Source organism: Rattus rattus, chromosome 1 (assembly GCF_011064425.1).
Source record: "Rattus rattus isolate New Zealand chromosome 1, Rrattus_CSIRO_v1, whole genome shotgun sequence".
Classification (NCBI taxonomy): Eukaryota; Metazoa; Chordata; class Mammalia; order Rodentia; family Muridae; genus Rattus; species Rattus rattus.
This window is the reverse complement of record NC_046154.1, coordinates 246,484,746-246,508,097: the sequence shown is the minus strand read 5'-3', so window position 1 is coordinate 246,508,097 and position 23,352 is coordinate 246,484,746. Positions and strand designations below refer to the sequence as shown.

The window sequence follows — 23,352 nt, the reverse complement described above, 5'->3', positions numbered from 1 at the left end:
CCAAGGACCCGTGGTAGGGCGTGGGGAGCTCACACAGCTCCCGGACCTCAGCGGGGCTTCCCACCCAGCACGCCAGGGAGCCGCCATCCCGTGCAGGGCCCATCCCAGTAGGGTTAAGGTTCGGGAGCGTCCTCGAGGCCGGGTCCCCGCCGCCCGCAGCCCGGCTCACCCGCGCCCGCAGGCGTGCGGCCGCCTCCATGCGCCGGCCGGCCGGGCCGGGACCCGCGCGCGCCCTCCGCAGCGGCGCCGGCTCCGGCGGATGCCCGCCGCCCGCCGCCCAGCTATTTATAGCGCCCGGCGTCACGTGGGGGGGCGGTGACCGGCGGGCGACCCGACTCACAGCGGCTCCCGCACCTGCTGCCTAAAGATAGCACGCAAACAAAGGCGCGGCCAGTAGAGGAAGAGGAAGGAGGAAGGGAGAGGACCACCGCGGACCCGCCTGCCATCCCCTCTGCATCCTGCTAGGCCGGAGACCTCCCTCTTCAGAGGAGCCACCGGCCTGGAGGAACCCTTCCAGCTCTCCAGCTTCAGAGGCATTCACTGAGCAGCTACTGTGTGCTCAGCAGCACTAACCCTCACTTCACCTTAAGAGCCACCACTACCAGACTACAGCTGAAGAAACTGAGGCACTGAACCTTCGCACGCTCGAGTCATACAAGAGATGAGAGCCTCCTAGATACTGGCTCATCTCCAAGGCAACTGATACCCACCCAGCTCTCCTGAAGCCTTCCAGGGCATCCCCTTAGCAGGGTCTTCTCCTGGGCTCCACTGACCAGGCAGAATCCTGGCTTTGCCCTGGGGCATCCCAGGCAGGAACCCTGTGCTCTCCAGCTCCAGAATGGAGACAGATGTCAGTCCACACCTGCCCCAGTGGCTGCATCGCCCTGGGAGCCTTCTGGAGCTGGGCTTGTTGAGTTCCGGCTCACAGAATCCCCAGAGACTTTGCCTTGCTGGGAACCCTGGCCCAAGCCCGGCTCCCAGACAGAGGCCTGGCCCTGCAATCAGTAGTTGGTGCTGGGGAGAGGAATGGTCCCTGAAAGGCTGGGCCGAAGCCAGGAAAGGGCATGCTCCTAATTCTCCCAAGAGAAGTCTCATTAGCCAGCCCTACACAGCAGAGCCTACTGTCCCCCATTCCCGCCCGGCACAGATTAAGTAGGGCTGATGGTGTCCAGGCTGGAGCATCCCACTGCAGCCCCATCCTGACTCATCCCCAGAAAGCCAGGCAGCCACCTGAGAGCCCCAGAATATACCACCCTATAAACCCAGCACGGTAACTGCATTGATGCTGACCAATCCCACGGCCTCAGCTGTTCCACTAGTTCCCATCCTGACAGTAAACACTGAACCCTCTACAAGGCACTGGCATCCAGCAACTCAGAGATGTTAAGAAGATCACCCAAGTCACACAGCCAGGAGGCTAGACCATGTTTAGAGATTTGCCCACCCCCAGAGACCCTGCTGATCCCAGTCCCAGGTAGCTAGGAAAAAGCACATCAAACCATGTCTGATAGCCTACCAGTTGTCTAAAAAAGGGTTTGTTAGCGACAGGCCCAGCAATTTCTGAGATACTGCACCAGCCAGGGCTGCAACCGGGGCTCCAAGTGACACCCCCCCCCCTGCATGCTGGGGCCTCTAGCTAAGCCTGGGGGCACCTGCTAGAGCTGGCAGGGCCCCAAGCCTTTCGGAGAAGTCTATATATAACACATCCAGGGCCTTCTTGGAGCCCTCCCAGAGCACCCATCTTTGGAGTCAGGAGGGGAGACCCTAGCAGGCTCCACCCACATTAGTCCCTAGGAACCCATGCAAAGCTCTTACACCCCTGTGCCCCATAGTTCCAAGGGTACAACCCCTCACAAAACAGGCTCCCTAACCCCATGCCATCCCTAACCCCCTTGGCCATGTGCCCCAGCCCAGGCAAGGCATCCCTAAAGGGAGGAGGAACCTAGCAGTCAGCTCCGCCCATACCCCACCTCCTACCCAGGCCTGGCACCAAGAAGCTCCCGCTTGTTTATGGAAGGAACAAATGACCCGGCGTTCTAGGCAGAGATCCAGATTGGGGAGCCATCCAGAACCTATCACGAGACCTCAGCCCTCGAGGTCTGGGAGAACCTCAGAGGAGGGGACACCCATGCCACCCTAACAGCAGCTCCATGCCTTCCAATTGTGAGCCACTATGTCAGCTGCCCCTTTGCCTTTTGCCTTGAGGGGCTTCCCCAACTTAGTCCCTCAAGCACTATCTGGAACTATGCACAGGATAGGGACCACAGGAGAGCCCCAGGTGGCAGACAGTTTAGAGGACAGGGTAGGCAGGGAAGGATTCCTGGAGAAGGTGACCCAAGAAGGAGGGGACATACTCCTGGCACCTGCATTGACATTTGCTCTGATGCCCTCTGCCACCTAGGACCAGTGCTAGCCTCTGCTGAGCTTAAGGCCACCTCTATAAATGGACACACTGCTAGAGAGGGAAGCCACCTTCCAAGGTGGTGCCAGCATCCTGCATGCCATGCGCTGTGACCTGGAAACAGACCTGGGTTTCCAGGAGGCAGGCACCTGCTGTTCCCACCAAGGCTCAGCCTGAGCAGTGCCCTGTGGAGCATAGTGGTGATCTGCTGACCCAGGCTCCTGCTCTCTGAGGGCACCCTCATGCCTGGCATCAGCTCCACCTGCACCAGTGCAGACCAAACACTGTAACTGTCACTTCTGCCAACTGGCAGCACAGAATGGGCCCAAGTAATTGTGCATGAAGTCCACCAGGTCTCAAAACTTGGGACCTCTGATCCCTGAAGGTCCACTCTGAGTTCCGTGTCTTTTGGGTTTTTTTAAGATTTATTTATATATTATATACACGGCACTCTCCCTGCATGTATGCCTGCACATCAGAAGAGGGGACCAGATCTCATTACAGATGGTCGTGAACCACCATGTGGTTGCTGGGAATTGAACTCAGGACCTCTGGAAGAGCAACCAGTGCTCTTAACAGCTGAGCCATCTCTCCAGCCTAAGCTCCGTACTCTCTAAGGGCATCAGGTGGACCTGACTCCAGAATTTCCCTCAGTTGTGGCTGACAGGGCACCCCTTTCCTCCTCTTACACTGTACTTCACCTCCCAAGAGCCCAGCCCTGCCTTCCACAGCCTGTGGCTTCCCCTACACTAACCTAGACCTTAGGACTCCTTCCTAGGAGGAAGGGAATCTGGGCGTTCACTCACTCACTCACTCACTCACTCACTCACTCACTCACTCACTCTCGAGGTAAACAGGCTGAGTACCTCCTGATGCCAGTCACAGGGCTGAGCGGGATGGAGACGGGGAAGATGGGAGAGAACAGCTGAGCTGCCAGTGCTGTGGGCAGGCATCACTCCTAACTCAGGGTACCTCCGTTTTCCAGGCTACCACAGGCAGAGTTGGGCCGTGCTTTCCCAATGCTGTCTCTCACTGGGCTGTCTGCTGGTGGCTGAGGCACCCTGAACCAGCTAGCTCAGCCTACCTTCCTCTCTTCAGTTCTTCCCACCAATGCCCCCGACGAACCGCCCCACAGCCATAGCTCCTGGATCTTTTCTTCCTGTTCCTGTCATGAAGGAGAGCTCGCCTACAGAGTAGCAAGAACTTTGTGCCTCGGTTTCCTCACTTAGAAATCAGGATGAAGGCAGAAACTCAACTCCCTTACAGTCACCAGAAACAAGCAGGCTCCAAGCTGCATTCATACCCAGAGCACGGCACTGCCTCTTCTCCTGTATTCAGTAAGGAGAGGACCACTTGGGTCTGGACGTCCCCCAAAGCCATATGCCTTCAACCCCGCCCTTTGTTTGGGCCCAGGTCTCAGAACTTCTCACCCTTGTCATCTGGCCCCTCTCTCACAACATCCAAGCACCTGTAGAAGGCTTAGGACTCTGCCTGGAGACCCAGCTGCCTCAAAGGACCACACCCATGATTTCTGATCCTGCCAACAGTAGGGGCTTGAGGGATCTCCACTGCATCAGGGACCCCTTCACATCCAGGAAAGTGTTAAGTGGGTAACGGTCACTTGTGTGCATGTGGAAGGGCAGCTTGACATCTCACATCCCAGCACAGATTAGCACCAGGATTGAACGCCTGTCCATCTGTCAAGCCACCATGACTGGCCTCAAAGTTTGGCTCAAAGTGCAGACTGAATGGTGTCTCCCACCTGCCACAGCTCACACACCTTCCATGGCTCCTGTACCCTACCGAATGCACTGTCCTTTGGTGGAAGAAATGAAGGGAAATAGGATTCACACCTCCAGGTACCCTGTTCTCTCCCACAGAATGCCTCCGACACCCCCCAAGGCCAGAGCCTCATCCTCCAGGAAGCCACTGATCACTCTGCATCCCAAGCTCCCAGGTCCCATATGTCACGTTTACCTCCCATGCACTTCTAGGGTCCCTTCATGCCTCGTTGTTGCACCGGATTAGGGCTGGGAAGCAAATGACATAATGGACTCCCAGAGATCACAGAGATAGAGGTTTCAGAGAGCATGAGATACTAGGGAGGGAGTTACAGCACAGGGAAACAAGGGCTGGACAATGTCACCATGGAAAAGAGAAACTGGGACAGCAGCATTCAGGCAGACTCAGTTCCCAGGGCAGGAACGAACCATACTCTCCATCAGCACCAACACCAGTGTCTACCTGGCTGGCAGCTCACAGTCTGGCCCGTGTGTTTCCCCAGATGTACATACAAACCCCAGCTGAGACCCAAGACTGAGACTCCCTGTATGGTGTGGTCAGACAGATAGGGAGAGGAGCAGGGCTGCCTGCATCCTGCTTGCCTCGTTCTAGCCCAGGCCTCCTTCCCGTTTCCCATTGTGTGACTTGCATAGCCTCGGAAGCTTTACACCCAATGGGCAACCAAAGGAAATGGCAGGAGGTCCACTCCACTCCAACCAGCCATGGCACCTCCAGCCACCCCTCAGAGCCCAGGGGACCCTCACTTTGTATACAGCTATGTCCAGCATGAGAAGTGACTCACCAGAGCTTCACAGGAGCCATTAGGCTGAAGGTGATAACGGATTTGTCAAGCCAGGCTGCCATGTGTTAGCATACGGCTAACTGAGGTGATGGGGAGGCTCTGGACCTCACTGGTCCTTCTGTGCGGCAGATTTGGGAGGGTGCCTCTGATGACACGGCTGGTATGGAAGTAACAGGAGATGCATGGATCGGCCTACACTGAAGCAGGGGTACCACAGTAGGAAGGGCCAGGAACCTCAGGGTGGACAGAGAGCTAAGAGGAAGACAGAGCTTGGGTCTTGTCAGAAAAAGACACCACTCTGGCCACAAAGGTGACAGACACCCTTCCCCACTTCCCTTAGAAAGTGCTATGACACCCTTCCCTCTGGGATGAGCTCCTCTTGCCCGCTGTCCCCAAACAATGACCCTCCCACTCAGGGCTAGTGACACCACCTGGGTCCTCAGAGCTTACCCTTCCCTTGCAGCTGATTTTATTCACCTTCCTCCATGTCAGAGGTGGAGGAAGGAGCCCCGATAGCAGCCCCAGGATTGAGCCCAGGGTATCGACACAGAGACCAGGGTCACACAGCCTGATACAGTTCTCCCTGCTGAGCAGGGGACAGGGGACAGGCAGTCCTCCAGGGAGGGTGGGTGTTGGGTCATCATAACCCCAGAGAGGTTAATGCAGGCCAGAAGAGCCTCAACTCACCCCACCCTCCAAGAAAGGAGCCCCCAAACCACTGGCCAGATATCCCCAGCAGGCAGCAGTCTAGGTTTGGCCTTGAGCCCTACGTCCCATCAGTGCCTGCTGGGACTCACGCTTCCTCTCAGCCTCCTAACGCCTCAACCCTTTAACAGCTCCTCAGGTTGTGGTGACCCCAACCATAAAATTATTTTCATTACTAGTTCACAACTGTAATTCTGCTACTGATACGAATCATAATGTAAATAGCTGTGTTTTTTGACGGCCTTAGGTGACCCCTGAGACAGGGCCCTTTGATCCCGAAAGGGGTTCTCAACACATAGGTCGAGAACTCCTGTTCTAGTAGGAAGAAGGAGGGGAGAGTGGACCAGACCAGCACAGCCAGCCCACCAAGGCCCAGCCCAGGGTCTCGCCCCTGCTTCCTCCTGCCCAGCAGTAACCTCTACTCCCATTCATTCCCCAGGAAGCGGAAACTCCGTAAACAGGGAGTAAACAGGCTGCTCCTGGCTCTCAGGACCAGTCACTTGTCACTCCTCAACCAGCATGGTGTTCCAAAAACGGTAATGCAAAGAAATGCTGTACACACACCTCCACACATGGACACACATACACACATGCCTCCACACAGGTGTCACTCAAGGACCCGCACACACGGGACATACAGAGATGAATTTCTGGGGAGGGAGGGGGGTGATCAATCAGACATCTGTGCCAGGAAAGAGAACTCAGTATCCTGCAGTAGATGGGCCTATTAGAGTCTCTAGGGGTGTACAGAGCCTACCAAGTCGTCCAACCCTCAACTGACAGCCCCTCTTCCACTCTGCCCACCCCTGCATGGCCAAGAGCCTCACACCGATAAGTAATGTCACCCTCGCTGCAGTCCACGTCCACTGGTAGAGCCCCCTGAAGGCCTGCACCCCTCCCTGAGGAGGCCCAGCTCAGTTCTGCATGGAACACTGGACTCAGAGGTTTCCATGGTGCCATCGTGTATATAGACTTGCAGTCCACTCACACATGAGGATTACCCATATCCACATGTGGCAGACTGTGTAGGCAGGTGGGAACCCACCCCAGCTCTACAGTCCTAGAACCCCAGTGCCACCCTGTCTGGGAAGCCCGGAGTTCAACCAATGGACACTGGCTACCATAAGTCTCTGATTCTGGCGCACCAGATGCTGGGACAGAATTCTGCAGGTCCAGGGTCCCAGTTAGAGGAGTAAGGATTGACCTGCAGTCCCAGCATAAGACTCATTCCTCTGTTTTGACTTTCCCCTCCTTAGCATCATCCAGGCTGGTACCAACCCCTGCCACAGTGCCAGCCAAGCTGCAAGGACCCTAAAGCCTAGGGCCAACGAGTGGGGATGGCATCCCAGAGGGCACAGAGTTTCTTGGACTCATTTGGTGCTAATGGCCCCTGAGGGAGGTAGGACTCCAATCTCACAAAAAGACCCCACCAAGAACAAAGGCCCAGAGGAGATCTGTCCTACAGGTGACCCCTGCCTTCCATGTCATACAAGGAACCGTCCAGTGGATTTCAACAGGCACAGCCCCTAGGAGGGGACAAGAACTGCAGGCTGGTGCCTCAGAGAGCTGAGTGCGTCCCTAGGCCTAAGATGAACGTGTTACCCTTGTTAGCTACCAGATAAGTCTGTCCAGGTATCAGAGGTCCCAAGGAGACGTGGAATCTGCACTGTGAGGTGCTCAACACCGCCTCTGCCTGGTGTCCACCAGGCACTGAGGCTGCCTGCACAGCCAAGGTACCCGGGGAACTGGGCCCACCTCCAGGTGAGACATAAACCTGTACTCCGTAGTGTGAACAGAGCCGTCACATTGGCCAAAAGGCCCAGATACAAGAAGGTACAAGGTGCACCAATTCTGCACCCGCCTGCAAGGCGCCACAGCCCCTCTGCTTGAGGAACCAGCTACAGTTTCCTTTTGAGACTCGTCTCCAGGAGTCAAAACCCCAGGGCCATCAGCATGCGGCCAACAGCCCCCGGCCATGTGGCCCTTTCCTCGTGCCCCACCCCAACACTGAAAACCTACACAGCATCCTCACAGATGGAGAGCTCTGCTCTTGGGTGATCCAATCTCCACTCCCACCCAACCTGGGAAGTGAGTGGGAAGCTAGGCTAGCCTGGGCCTCTATAGCAGGACCAATGGGTAGGATACCCGGGAAGCTGTGGTCCTCCAGGATGGCAGGGCCTCAGAGAATCCTGGGTGTATGTGGTCGCTTCTGCAGGAAGCATAGCAGAAGTCTCTGACAGGCAACAAATACGCACATCCAGGCCACAGGGTAAGAGGCTGAGGCCCAACGGAAACTCAAGCATCTCAGTGCGCAACTCAACAACTCAGCTGGTTCACAGTTGAAAGCAGGATGAACCAGCGGTCAACTCAGAAGCTGTATCCACTCCATGATGGCTCCCCTATGGGTCCACTATCCATACCTATGAGATGAGGGAACCCCAAAGCCTCTCTGTGTTGGGTGGTGGTCATATACACCACACCCAAACCTCAGGACAGTCCTGGAAGGCACTCGTCACCCCATTTTCTGGATGAGGAAACTGAGGCATGCACAGAACCAGCCCGGAGATTACTTCCTGTTTGTTTTCTCCTTACAGTAACCAAGCCCACTAATGCATGGCAGACTCAGACAGTTCATCCCTCACCCAGAGTCTGCCTCCTGGGATTCCTCCTCAGCCCTGCCCAGAGTCCAGAACTCTGGGGCCAGACAGGCAGGGGTGGGATGGGGGTGGGGGCTGGAGATCACGTAGGGAGCCAGGGCTTCATGCCAAGGCCCTCAGATGCACGTCAGAGGGGCCCAAGGAGCCGCGGGAAAGAGCTCTGACCTGGCCTCAAGAGGCCATGTCCAAAATAGCTGGCCTTCACGGTGAGATGACTTGGCCTGGTGCACGTAGGCCGCTATGCTCCAGCATTGCCAGGCTGCCCACAGGGGTCACAGCTATTTCTGGGCTGGCCTGGTGGTAAGACGCAGCCCTGATACCCCCTCCCAAGAAGTAGTGTGTGAGGTACAGCAGGGGTCCAGCTAAGTGAGAACCCTAGGACACAGGTGGAAAACACTGGGTCGCCATAGATCCTTGACGTGCCAAGAGACTGCTGAGGCCTCCCTGTCCACACGACCTCAGAACATCACCCCCTAGTTCACAGGCCAAGCCTAAGCTAGGCACATGGATGGCAAGGCAGCGGGCCTCCTCCCTGAGACAAGGAAGTGACCATGGGGCTCTGCTGGCTGTGCCCAACTGCTGTGACTGGTGCCACCAGGCTCATGCATCAACACACACACACACACACACACACACACACACACACACACACACGTCACACTCCTGGAGGCCATGCGCTGGCAAAGCCTCTGCTGGGCTTTATTTATCTCCAAATCACTTCCCTCCCATAGGCCAGGCCAGCCCCTGTGACATCATAAGACACTTGAGGAAACTGAGGCAGCTCAGAAAGACTTGACATTCATCTTTGACTCCCCGACCCCTTAAAGCCTCAGCTCAAGCACAAAGCAAGCAAGATCCGTGGGGTGGCAGACAAAGGGACTTTCTCTGGTGGCTGCCCCATACCCTTGCTCAGCAGCCTCTGACTTCTGGCTGTAGAACCCATGCCTTCACAGAGAATCACCAGCTTGGACCTCTGGCTGGCTGGTTCCCTTGTGTGAGCTGTATGACATTGGGTGGCAGGCATCGTCTACTGCTCTGTGCTCTGTCTGCTCATTGATGAGATGGGTGCTCTGGAAGCCTGGAGCTGTCCTCAGTGTCCAGGATCTAAGAGACATGTCCCTTTCCCAAAGCCCTGCGAACTGTCCCTGTAGCTTTGACTTTGGGGCGGGTTCCCACTAGGGCTTAGGACCCACACTCAGCGTGGTACTCCTGGGTTTGATGGAAGACAGTCTAAGTAACTTCTTTCCTACAAGATGTCCTAGAGACCCCATTCTAGACATGGAGACATGGGAGAGACAGCCAATAGGCCTTCCAGATGTGTCTAACACCAATTTTAAATAAGGTGGAATGATACAGAGGCCCACAGCAGCGACCTCAGACTAGATCACTCCATGCCCCAGATTTGACATGCAACAAGAAGGCACCAGCCGTGGCTCACAGCTGCCCGTCCAAATGCCTGGTCACCCTGCCCAAGGCAACAGGGTCAACTTCCCATACACACAAGAGTGGGTCATTTAGCGTGTTGGGAGGTGGACGGGAACCCTGGGCCCAGACAGGCCACATGGCCTGCATAAGCACCTGCCCTACTCCCAGGATTAAAGTGAAATTCCTCCCAGCATCTGGCACCAAGCACAGGCTGGGTTTGCTGGGAGGGACCTACAGGCACTTCATGAAGCACCAGACATTCTCTGGGCTGCCCTGTTGTCTCCCATGGGTCCCAGCAGGGGTGGACAGGAGGCACCAACACCAGGCTTGAGGCAGATAGAAAGCCATGCACAGGGGATTCCCAGCCCGGGACACAGCAGACCACAGGGTAGGAGGGACCCAGTGTCCAGAGAATGGCTCTCCGGGTAAGCTGGGACCTTTGTTCTATTTGGCACTACTGTGGCTGGGCCATTCACGAGTCGGCCAGACTCAGAGACTCCCAGAGATCCAGGACAGAGCCAGGCACGGACTTGTAGAAGCAACACTATAGGCACCTGGGGGACCAGGAGTTGGGGGTAAGGGCCCTAGCTGCTCTTGTCATGACTAGGCTCTGGGGGCCCACAGGGCAGACACAGAAGCAAGTACTGGCTATGAGGACAAAGAACAGGTTCCCCTCATGGTCCCAGGGTCCCCACGGAGATCACTCAAAGCTCCTCAGGGGGAAGGAGGGCAGCAGCCTAGGCCCAGCACCTCAGTTGCTAGCTCCAACTCCGTGTAACCAATCCTAACACACTAGGCAAAGCCAGGAGCATCTCTGTCCTTTCACAAACCCGGGAACACATGTCACCAAAGCCCTGGGCAAGGCTGCTTCAATGTCTCCTCTCCTAGAAAATCTAGTAAGGTGAAATCCACCATTTTTTTTTTTTTTGAGGCAAAGTCTTCGCTAGTATGGGTTGGCCTCCAATCCCCTATGTAGCTGAGGCTGACCTTGAATTCCTCCTGCCTCCAGCTCACAAGTTCTGGGATTCCAGGAGTGCACCAAACCTGACTCACGCTAACCATTTTAAAGGGTATAGCCTCCCTGCAGGTTCAATTTGCCACTCGTAGTAACGCTATAATCTCGGCTGCTGGGAAGCTGAGGTGGGAAGATTTTCATGAGTACAAGGCAAATCTGGGCTACATGGTAAGTTTCAAATCAACACAATTCATAACACAGGATGCTGCTGCTACGTTGCTACTGATGATGATGGTGGTGGTAGTGATGGTGGTGATGGTGGTGGTGGTGGTGGTGGTAGTGGTGGTGGTGGTGGTGGTGGTGGTGGTGGTGATAGTGGTGGTGATGATGGCCAGGAAGATGGTTCAACCAAGAGAGTGCTTGCCACACAAGTATGAATACCTGAGCTCAATCCCTGGAACCCATATTGGAGGAGGAAGTAAACCAACTCTTGCGAGTTTAATCAATCAATCTATTAATCAACCAGTGATTGAATAAAGAAACAACTAAAAATGTAAGCTTCATGTGAAGCTCTGGGTACCTCCCCTCAGCACACAGAGCAGCCACAAGCATTCAACTCTTCCTCTAGCCCTGTCTGGAATTTTTGGTATAGAAGGATAATGTCTCGTGGAAGGATTGTGATGTCCTTTCCCACCCAAGCATCTCTTCAAAGATCTCTCTTAGAGCAAGCCGGTGCTTCACTTCCTCTTAATAGCTGAATAATATTCCACTGTAGGAACACGCCATGTTTTATCTAGTCCTCAGCTGAGGGATATTGAGATCATTCTGAGCCCAGGTTGGGGACAGTGTTGAGCATCACAGGAGTAGGGGAAGTGGATGCTGTGAGATGCTGGGGTCCAAGAGCACTGTGATACCCTGAGAGGGACCAGGAAGCCGAGAGCTAAATCCAGGCAGAGAAGTGGGCAGGATAACAGAATTCAGCCTATACCTGGGGCACCTGATCAGCCCCTTCCTAGGTCTGGTGGAATGTTGGCAGTGTGCTAAGAGGGGTGCAGGCCGTAGGTACTGAAGAGGTGCAAGGTAAAGGGGAGAGGAGGAGAGAAGGGAGGGCCCCATGGGCCATATGGACCTCAGGAGAGCCCAGATCACTCCCCTGAGGACAGGTAATGTTTGTCTAAGCATTTGAAAAACTGCAGCACACTCTGACAAGGGTGAGAGAGAGAGAGAGAGAGAGAGAGAGAGAGAGAGAGAGAGAGAGAGAGAGAGCCCTGGGGCTGTTTACTGATCTCATTTGAACAGAACCAGTAGCAGGCTCCTGGGAGATTTGGGCAGCTGAGTGTCTCTCGCTGAAGGACCCTGAACACTGGGTTAGCAGGGAAAGAGAAAGGAGACTTGGCCAGTCACCACTGGCCTACGGGAAGGGATAGTCACTGTCTATTTACCTTGGTCTTCACGGAGTTTGCCCAACTGTATAGTGGGGTAGACATCCCCAGGGTTGGCTTATTGTGGGATTGTCAGATACACAGGACAATGAGGGACGTGCCATTGTTGATGGAAGGGTGAAGGGTAGGTGTCCACAGGAAGACCCTGCCACAAAGGGGCCACTGTGAGGTAAGTAGGGAGCATCTACAATGAAAGACAGCTGGGTCAGCACTGAGCACTCAGAGTCACCATGGGCACCAGCAGTTCTCTGGTCTTCATCCAGTCCTGTCCCGGACACAGGCAGTCCCACAGCCCCAGGCAGAGGACGGCTCTGGAAGGAGGGGGGTCTAGTGAGCCACCTGCCTGAGGGCCAGGCCCCCTGGAGCAGGGCCATCTGGAGCCCGGAGGCCCCAGCTGTGTATCCTAGGTCCTCCATCTTCCCCAACACACAAGGAGAGCATAACCTTCTCTGCTCAGTCCTCCAGCTGTCCTCACACCAGAAGAAGCGCCCCAGACCCTGTGACAGTCCCCTGATCTTCCTCTGCACCTGCCTCCCCAGCTGTGTCTGCAAACCACTAGGCACAGTGCAGCGCTGTCTCTGGGCCTCTGCACTGCTCAACGGTCCTCTCTGCTTCTCCATGTCTCCTCATCATCACCGGACCTCAGGTCAGTGGACTTCTGGGCTAAGAGCCGTCCATCAGCACTGCCCGACCCAGGATCTGTCTGTCTCCCCACTGAGGGGATGCCCTTGTCTATGGATTCTGAACATTGCACCCGGTGGGTGTTTCAACGGGTATGCAAATGCAGGAAGTGCGCAGTGGGATCTGAGCAGGGTGAGGACTACATAGCCAGGACACCGAGCCTGGCCAGGACCACGTGGCCAATGACGAAGAGAAGAACAGCTGGCAGGCTCGACCCTTCCCACCAAGCCTCCCTACCCCAGAGCCTGGACCAAAGATAGGGACAATCTAAAGTTAGTTACCACTTGGGACTCGCCCTAGGAGGGCATCCCAGGATGCCCTCACCAAGAGCACCCATGCCCCCTCCCAACCTGAGGAAGCAGCACATGACAAAAAAGAACCAGAATCACCTACATAAGGGGACACAAAGCAAGGAAGCTATGTTACCAGGAACAAGTTACCAAGGGTCTGCATGCAGCTGGGGGATCGAGGGTACCAACACAAGCCTGCAAGCCCTGACTTGGGTAGCAGCAGGATTCGCAGGCGCTCAACTCACCCTTCCCTAACTACTAGAGACCTGTTCTTCCCTACATGGGCTGTACACAACAGCTGGGGCAGCCTACGGCTCGTGTTAGCTCCTAAACCTTAGAGAAGAGGGTTCCTAGCATTTTCTCTTATTGCGCAGTGACTGTCCAGTCTAGCCCATGCTCAGTGGGGGTTGGTATTGGTGGGGGAGGAACACTGACCGGCACTTCTGAACATAGCATATTCCTACATGGTCAAGGGCACAGGGCAGGTGGGCTTCTTGTGAATGTCTATCCTAGCTGCCTCCCTCTGGAGGCCCTCCAGGATCCTTAAGGATGTAGCCCCAGCCTGGCTAAGACTTCCTGAATGATGCCTCCGGACTCTCTAGGAGACACTGGTCACAGGCCTGCTGAGCTAGCTGTTGGCCAGGAACCACACACACTCTCTCCAGACCACCCTGGCCTATATGGCCTGATGGTCTCCATTGTTGTCTCTAGAATCTTTGAGGACCAGGACCCTTCTACTCCCACACTCATAAGGCTTATGTGGCACATCCTGTGGATTCTCTGGGTGTTGGTTCCCAGTCTTGTGTTCAAGACTAAGAAGTTCAAGTCCTAGGATCCCAAATGATCCTGTCCTTCCAAATGCCCTCTTCTTGCCAGTACAAGGGGGAGCAGAGGGAGGATCCCCTACGCTGTGGTTTTGGTGGGGTGTACTGGGCCTAGGAAAGCATCACATCTAAGGTGGCCTGCCCCAGCCAGGCCAGGGCATGACAGTGCACTCAGCCTTACCCTGGGCTCCGGACTCTTGGTCCAGAGGCCAACACCTGGCCCACCACGCTTGATGCCCATGCTCCTTGGCCACCCTTGGGGTTGGCTGTGGTGTAAATACTTCGGCCCATTCCACTGGGACTTCCACACTATCTCAGATTCACTCAGTGTCTCGTGGGAAGGCAAGATTATTGAACTGAGCTAAGGCTGGCCCCACTCTGGCAGAGACAGCCAATCATCTTTCAATCCTGGCCCAGCCGCCGAGGTGGAGCACTCTCAGTCCAGGGCTGCATGAAGCTGGATCACAGGACAGCATGTCCTCAGTGTACACAGCAAACGCTTTGGACCTGCCAGGGGCCCTCCTGGGACAATCAGTGGCCACCACTGTGCCCAGGGATGGCCTCTGTTCCCACCCAGACTGGCCTAGTCTGGTGTTTTCATGTTCACTTCCTTCAGCACAGCACAGACTTGGAGGATACTTGTCTGGGAAACCCCAGCACGTCTAGGGGTTTGCACAGAGTCGTACCATAAGCCACAGCTTCCAGAAATGGGAGGGAGGAGGGGGAGGGGAAACTGAAGAGGAGGAGAAGGCTATACCTTGACCTACCCATAGCTGGCTGGAACAGAGCTGTGTGACCCCAGGGCCCACCCAACTCCCCAAGGCAGACAAGAAGCCAGGACAGACACAAGGCTGCCAAGAACCCAGGCCACAGGTCCCACAGGGTTCGAGGTCCCTCCTGGGGCAGGGCAGGCCCAGCTGGCAGTGTCCGTGGGAACAGTCCCCAGGCCCTGTCAATCACACTTAGGTCCAATGGACAGTGGAGCTGCCACAAATGCCTGGGCAACTGGACATGCTCGGCATGTAAGGCAGAAGAAGCCCATCCCTAGGCCTACCCAGCCAGTCTAGTGAGCTGATATGGAGTTTTGAGAAGACTTCTGAGGAACGGGCCAGAGGCCTGCAAAGGGGGCAGAGAGGGGTCTGAAGGGCCCAAACCACTGATACCATTTGTGTCTCGTGATCTGTCTGCTTCTCTCTCCTCTGCCCCCGGCCCTGCGTCTGAGAAAAACTTCGCACTCCCAGGGGCCCCCACCCTCCCAAGGCCACATCCTCTTCCTGCACCTTCTTCAGCTTCCTGCCCCTAGATCACTCCTCCCCCAGCCAGCCTCCACCTGGTGGTCTACGAAATGTGCGTCCCCTCCTGCTCCCAAGATCCCACACACATCACGCAGACCACCCTGGGATGGAGCCCCAGAGGCTTTGCCTGAGTCCTATGATCAGGGCTACTGGGCCTCCCCTGGGTGAGGGAGGGGTGGATGGAGCGTGGACAGATGGACAGATGGCTCCAGCCACATACCCAGCTCACAGCCCTGCCTAGCTCTGTTCTCCTGGCTCCCTGCCCCCTTGCTCCACTTGGGGACTCCATAGCACAGACCCCCAAGCCGCTGGCTGTCCTCACAGGCCTGAAGGGGCCCCTAGGGACAGCCCTTCCGGTGACTTCCTGCCAGGGAGGCTAAGGGAGGGTAAATAAGCCCTCCAGATGGCTTCCTGCACTGGCCAGTCATGGGAACTACAGCTAGTGGGAGGAGACAAGCGGTCAGGGGAGCGGAGAGGCCTGCCTCGAATTAGCAGAGGACTCCCAAAGTCCCTAAACAGAGACTTCACACCTCCTGACAGGGGAGGAAACTGAGGCCCTCACAGTCAAACAACAGCAGGCGTCAGCGTCAGTCAGCAGCAGTGCCTCCTATGAGCTAATCACCTCTCTGTCACTGAGGGAACTGGAAGCCACAGCTGTGCTGGGTTCCTCCCCCACACACCTGGGGGCTGCCTTCTCTGGCTCATCACAAACAAAGGGACCTGGAGAGCTGGGTCAGGCCACTCTGCAAGGGCATAACAACAGTCTGTCTTCCACTGTGCACTGCCACCGACCGCCGGGAGGTGCCACCTGCAGGAAGCCAGCCACAGACAACAGCTTCCTGCCTGAGAAATGGGGGAGATGGGGTGGTAAAGGGCAGCCACCCCTAGGTTACCTTGGGAATGAAGGAGGTACCCTGGACCAGTGCCTACCGCCAACCCCAAAGGGCTCAGCGAAGGCCTTGCCCGGGTGATGTGGGCTGCATCCCACTAGCCCCTCTCTCCAGACCATTGACCACCACCTCCTAGAAGCCCACCTGTCTGCAGCACCACCCCAGGGTGCAGAGTCACACGCTCCAGGAAGGCGATTATTATCTCTTGTGTGTGTGAGACCCTCTCTCTACTTTTCTACTCCGCGAAGCTAATGGAGACCAGGCCCGCTTCCAGGGAGCCTGGGGAGGCAGAACAAAGCCAAGAGCCTGTGTCCTCATCCCCCACACAGCAGCCAGGACAGTGGCAATGGGATGACGTGGGATTGGGGCAAACAGACGGGGACCAGAAGATTTCACATAGTGCCCAAACGCACGTCCCTAGCTGTCCAGAACTTGTATTATAAATGGGGGTAGGGAGACAGGCAATAAACAACCCTTCAAGACCCAGGGACCAGAGGCCCACAGTCAAGGCCATGGGAAAGTCCAAGTGTGATGTTGGCATCCTGTTCTTGTAGAGCTGAGCATAAAGGGGAAGGCCAGCAGGCAAGGAAGCTCTTCCTTAGGACATTTACAACAGACATAGCCAAATCTATAAGCTGACCAGTGAATGGGGTTTAACTGTTGCGCCTGTCTATGTGAGCTCTGAAGCCACTGCAGGTCCACACCATCCCCGAGACCACCTGACAGAAAGGGAAATTGAGGCAGCAGCAGGCAGCACCTCCACAGGTCACAGGCCCAAGAGAAATCAGTGTCCGGGGCGTGCCTGCTAACACGCAGTTCAGGTGCTGCAGCTCAGCTCAGGTAGCCAGGAATCAGTCACCAGCTTTGCATGCTATACCTCCGGTCTACTGCGGGTCCATCCAAGGTCGGTATATCCAGGACCATGTCTATGTTCCCTAAGTCCAGTGCAAGGAGCAGGGAGATCACTGTGCAGGGACCAGTGGGAGTCCTGGGCACCTCTAAGCCCTGCAATGCAATTCCCAGCATAGGTTGGGCTTCTAGGCAGCCAGCCAGAGGAAAGCTGACCCTGGAGGAGGGGCCTCATGGCTGCCCTAACTGGGAGATTAGAGGGAACTGCTTGCCTTCGCAGAGTTTTAGAGCCAGTGGGCATTGCCAGAGAGGCTGCCAGGAAGAAGAGGCCTCCTCTCTGGGGCACAGGCAGCAGGGACCAGCAAGTGACTCTGAGCCAATGCAGAAGCCATGATGGACGGGGCAGGAGGGCATTATCCTGGTTGGGACAGGGTATCCTCCAAACACAGCTGAACTTCTTCCGGGAATCCTGAGTCACAGGAAGGCTCGGTCGGAGTGCAGTGGGAGCCCTGGTCCCATGGGAAGGGGACGGGACAGGCCTGCCTACTGCAGTTGACCTACCTCCTCTTCTGGGCCAGCCCCAGCTTTGGGTGTGTCTGGTGAACCCGAGGCCTAGGGAACAGGCTTCCACGGGATCCCACAGATCCAAAGAGGGAAAAGAAATACAGAAGATAAGAAGCTCTCCAAGACACTACAGCGGGGAAACTGAGGGCTAAAGGGAGTGTTCTAGCCAGTAAGTGGCCATCTCTCATGCCCCTCAGACCTGAAGGCAAGGAGACTGTGGCAGGCTGGCCGGCCAGACCCATAATACCTTTATTCCGATTTCCTAGATCAGACCTGTGGTACATATCAGTCTTTTTTTAGTTTTTTTTTAAAGATTTATTTGTTGTATACAAGTACAAACTAGAAGAGAGCATCGGATCTCATTACAGATGGTTGTGAACCACCATGTGGTTGTTGGGAATTGAACTCAGGACCTCCGGAAGAGCAGTCAGTGCTCTTAACCACTGAGCCATCTCTCCAGCCCTTTTTCTTTTAATTTTTTTTCATATCAGTCTTTTACTCATTTGAACCTTCCTCCAGATGCCTCGCTCCCAATGACCTAATCTGCTGCCCATATACTGCTCCAGCCCCTCAGTGCTGGTAGGGTACTCTACAGCTCTTGCTGACTCCAGAAGAAAACAGCACTCTGAGGCCCAGGGAAACCAACCCCACGCCTGGTGCTTCCCCAGCCCATAGGAGGATGTTAGTTAGGCTCCTGGGGTATGCATCTCAAACCATATGATCAACCAGGGATGCTTCCCGATCCACAGTCATGGGTCTGGGCCAGCCTTGGATCTCCAGGGCAAGTACAGAGACCATTAAACTGACCCTTACCTGAAGCCACCCACTAGGAAACCTGGGTTTGCACCTTCCAGACCCTGATCACTGGCCCACTCAGCCAAGACCCAGTAGCCTCTGCCTGTGCCTCAACCTGGCCCTGTCCAGGAGCTCCAGTGCAACCTATTCAGGCAGACCTCCTCCCTCTCTATGAAGTCTGCATGGACCACACAGGGGCAGGGGCAGCAAGCAACAAGGGTGAGAACCAAGCAGAGTCGGGACAAAGGACAGGACAGCAGGAGGAGCCATGCCTAACTCCAGGCTGATTTCTGGAATATCCTTTCCTAGATTCCTTCTGGCCCCAGTAGCAGAGGACAGCAATGTCCAGCTCTAGAACCTCCCAAGGTCACTGCCTTCAGTTTTCGATTAGCAATAATCACGCCTTGGATAGACCTCATTGGCTATGATACTGCCATTGTGCAAAAACCTGGTCACTTCCTTTTGAAGGGTAAATGGTGGTCTAGAAAGACTGGACAGGTCACCCCCACAAGGATCCCTCTCTCTAAACGCCCACCCTGAGGTTCACTTCACCTACACCAACACCTCCAGCCCTATCCCTCCAAAGATCCAGGTCGTGGCTTCCAAAAGCCATCACTGCCAAGAGCCGTTTGACAGCCTTGCTGAGCTGTCCTTGTGGAGTCTCTCATAGAAGGCTCTGTGGGGGATGGGTCCTTCTCTGAGAGACTCCACCAAGGACGGTGTGAAGACAAGTCAGATACCCTGTAGACATTCCACACATTCTGGCTAACATAATCTCAGAACCTCTTCATAAAGCAGGCTATCATGTCTGCCTCCCCAGGTGACAGTGGCCCAAAACTGTCTCTGGGCAAGTAACAGGAACTACACTGTACACAATAGTCACTAGAGTAGGAAAGGCGGAGCTCAGGGGCAGCCCACTGCTGGGCACCAGCCTCAGCCAGTAAACACCCCACTCCCCAGCTGCTCAGTCGTCTCAAGACAAGAGTAGGGCCCTGGTTTAGTAGCTCAACCAATCATCTGCACAGTTGCCGTAGCATGAAACCGAAGAGACACTGAAGTTTATGCCCAAACTGGTCCAGCCAAACTGGGGCCACTTGCCCCGCCACCTGTGACCCAACCCTGCTGACCACTCTCCAGCACTCACGACCTTTACCCTCCTCATAAGTGTGCCAGCACACCAGGGACAGCCACACTGTGGGCACCCACACACTGCTAGGGATGCGGCAAGGAGAACCAGACTGGCCACTGGGAATTCAACTGTACACACCCGGTAACCTTGGAGCTGCGGGCTCCTGAGGTCCCCACTCAGACAATGAGAGCCCATACCCTTCCACTAACCCACCCCAGAAAGCAGTATAGTCACACAAGGGTAGGCCTGGGCCTATCTAGCCCTAGGCCAAAGCTGTCCTCAACCAGTAGGGTGCCCCAGGCACATTCCTGTACCTTTAGGTCCAGCACAGATGTAGGACGGGAAGATAACCCCACAATCTAGGTGAAAACAAGGAGGAAGATGTCCAAAGGTCCTGTGGTCACCACTAAAGAGCCCCCACCTTTACTGGCAGCTTCCCAGCACCTGGCCATGCAGGAGACAGAGTTTCCACATCAAGGCAGTCAGCTCACTCTGAGCCGAACAGAAAAGATCCACAGCAATGAAGCAGGATGGTGTGTGGTCTGCAGGAAAGACCACCCAGCATCATTCTGCCTCTTCTAGCAGACTCCACATCTGGGACAGACATCTGGGAGGCATGGGGCCTCTTGTGGGAGACAAGCAGGGTGGGCATGGGGGGGGGGCACAGTGCCCTGAACTTCAGAGAAGGGTAGAAAGAAGAATGTCCCAGGGAAAACAACTGTGTACACGATGTCACCCTAGTGTCCCTTTCAAGGGTTCTAGAAAAAAAGACCTTGGTGCTAATGTTCCCAGGCTGAGCTCCAAGCTACAGGGACACCAGGTGGCCAGCAAAGCTCCTGAGTCACAGTTCTGTCATTATGACGACAGCAGAGACCCCTCAGGGCTGCCAGCTTCCTCACTAAACTAGCAGCCTGCTTCTTGTCTGGTCTGTCTGGCCCAACTGCTTTGGCCCAGCTCAAAATGATTATGGCGAGATTCTGGAGTACTTGATAGGAAACACACGACCTCAACCAGGTGAACTCCTATGGAGACTTCAGAACCCCACAACCCTATCCTCTCCCTTAACCCCTCATCCATGCGTCATTACCTTACTCACTGTAATATAACACTGGCTTGGAGCTTCAGTGTTGGTGGCCCCAGAGCCCTCAGCAGTCCCCTCTGTGCTCCACACCCTGCAGCTTGTCCAGAGGATACCGGGCAGACTCTTTAAATATACACTGCCAAGCTAAGACCAGCCCAATCTACAGCACACCACAGCTGTGCCCCAGATGCAAGACCTCTTGATCCCAGAGCCCCTACTGGGTGGCACCTGAATAACAAGGCCATGTATGTCCCCTATTGATTGATCCTTAATACCCATCTTCCCAGCAAATACGCCACACCCCAATTTTACAGGAGACAAAACTTCAAGACTAGATTAATCAGAAACTAGGACAGTGGGGGCGCATGTCTAGACAGGTGGATCTCTGAGTTTGAGGCCAGCCTGGTCTACAGAGTGAGTTCCAGGGCATCCATGGCTACAGAGAAAAACCCTGTATAGAAAAAACAAAAAAAGAAGCCAGCTCTGGTGGGCTGAGCCCAGCCTCACACAGCCACATATGTGGATGCTGAAGAAGCCACTGTGGGCAGGGAATATACACAGGCCTGAAGGAGCAGAGACAGTAAGAGTGGTTAAGATGGAGGTGAGTGTGCTGGGAAACCTCTTGTAGGAGGACAGCGCAGACAGGAGCTGCACACGGCCTGCCATGAGAACCATTGCACACCATCCCATCAAAGCTATCGGGGTCAGTGCTCTGTCATCTCTGGTCCCAAGAGCTACTGCCTCTGCCCCTGGACAGATATAATGGGGTACCACTTCCCCCTCCTAGAGAGGTGCCTTCTGGAACATCACGGTCACCACTGGGCATCAGAGACTTATGCCGCCCCTGAGGCCAGCTCCGTGCACTGTATCCTAACGCTACAGCAGTGAGGTCGGGCGCTCAAGTTGGCAGCACTTACACCCCAGGAACTAGCCAAGGGCCTGAGTCAGTGAGAGCGGCTTCCCCAGCCGGAGGTCCTCCAGTCATTTTTCTGGCCGCCACCATCTGAGCTGCCTGCGGGTCTGAGGAAGAGGTCCTCCTTCAGCTCCCCTTCTGCCTGACCAACTACAGAGGCTGGCCACCCTCAGCCAAGCTCTATGCCAGCAGGAAACAATGGTAGGGAAAGAGGTCCGGGCGGGCTCCTGCCTCGGCATCCACAATGACCAATGTCCAGGCTGCTTACCCTGTGCTATCCATTGGCCACCAAGGTCCTACTCCTGTCACCAGCACCTCCATGTCAAATACCAGGAGGCCTGGCCAAGAGATCTGATAGATATCTGGGGCTGGCTAGCTCCTTCTCAAGGGGACATTTGGGAACATTTCCATGGCATTCCATCCTTAAGTGCACAGTAAGAGTGCAAGAAGGGTAGGAACCCACAGCCTGTCTCAGAGCAGGCCACAGACTCCATGTGTCGTCTACCCTCTCCTCACTGCAAGTAGCACAAGGCTAGACCTTAGGGGCTAGACCTGACTCCACGTCTTCAGTGCCAGTGTAATCTGGAAATGGGGTTAATAACCTTTTGGGAGGATTTGAGTCCATAGGCACTACCCAAGGAGTCCTCAATACCAAGATTCTGGGCAGTTTCCTCCAGAACATGCAGCTAAGTAGAGGGGTACATCACTTACCCATGGGACACCGCACACTGTGACAACTGGTCAGAATCCACTCTGCCCCTCACTGATAGGGTCAGAGGGATGGTCACTCTGCCTGCCTTGGGGCTAAGTATGACATCCAGTGCAACTATGCCTGCAGCTCCCTACCAGGAGACCAGAGACCCATTAGGAGTCGCCTGCTTATGCCGGCTGCATGTGGACAGGCTATAGCAGGACCCGTGGACTGTGAGGTGTTGTCCCATCTGGCCTAACCCAGGATGCCTAAGCCAGGAATCCGTTCCCTGGGGGCCCAAGACTTAGTGCCCAGCCTTCAAAGGTGACCCACTGACATTCATGCGGGAGGCAAGGAAGGCTATGGGGTTCTATGCCCCAAGCTCTGCAGAGAAGGGAATTGAGGCGAACCAAATCCTAGATAGGGATCTTGGGGAAGATGAAAACAGGGCAGATGTTGAAGGAATCTTCCGCACCCCTAGAAATGGGAGTCACCCCTTTCACCCATCAGATCTGGTCGCCACACCGAGAAAACAGCTGGCTGAGTCCCCACGCCTGGCCTCCCTGCAGCTCCGGCCCTGCACGTGGCAGCCACCGGCCGGGTTCACGCAGGGGCTGCAGCGGGGCGCGGCCCCCGCCGGGAGCAAACACACAGACCGGCGCGCGTTCCCGCCTGCGCGGCCCGAGGCAGCGCCCCCGCCGACGGCCCCCTGCGCGCCCCGCCCGAGCGGCGCGGTGGAGACTGACCTGGCGGTCCGGGCGCCGGCGCCGGCACGACGCGGAGGGCTCGGCACGCGCGCGCACAGGGCGCGGCCTCGGCGCCGTCAGGACGTGCGCGCGCAGGGGCGCGGCCTCCGCGTCGCCGTCTCGGGGCGCGCACCGGGTCACGTGGGGGCACGACCCAATGGGAACGCACCGGTGCACACTGTCGCACACGCGCGCGCGAGGGCTTAGAGGACTCTAATATTAGAGATCGAAGTGGTCTACTTCTTGTGCCCCATAACTAGGTACCCCAGGCCAGAGGCTCATCGGAGCTTCTAGAGTCCTCTACTTCTCCATAGGTCTCCTAAAGTCCCTTGCCTAAGGAAAAGTTGGGTGGCTCATGGGCCAGCAAGCAATAACCATTTAGCCTGGGGACCTGTGGTTGATTTTGAGCTAAGCGGATTCTGGAAGAAGGGCTCC

At 55.8% G+C, this 23,352-nt stretch overlaps 1 protein-coding gene and 1 pseudogene across 2 annotated transcripts in view; both read right to left on the bottom strand.

The window, feature by feature from the left end:
* Positions 1 to 22,982, bottom strand: part of Ptp4a3 (protein tyrosine phosphatase 4A3) — a 31,590-nt gene extending 8,608 nt beyond the window's left edge. The window contains exon 1 of one of the 2 annotated variants that reach the window (XM_032916535.1): positions 22,918 to 22,982. The gene's annotated coding sequence lies outside the window, so the exon portion shown is untranslated. Of the gene's footprint in view, positions 1 to 169; positions 188 to 22,917 lie in introns of those variants that run through there. The other variant, XM_032916546.1, reaches the window with a different exon arrangement.
* On the bottom strand, positions 18,643 to 18,805 carry LOC116890314 (annotated as a pseudogene).
* Positions 22,983 to 23,352: the final 370 nt, after the last annotated feature.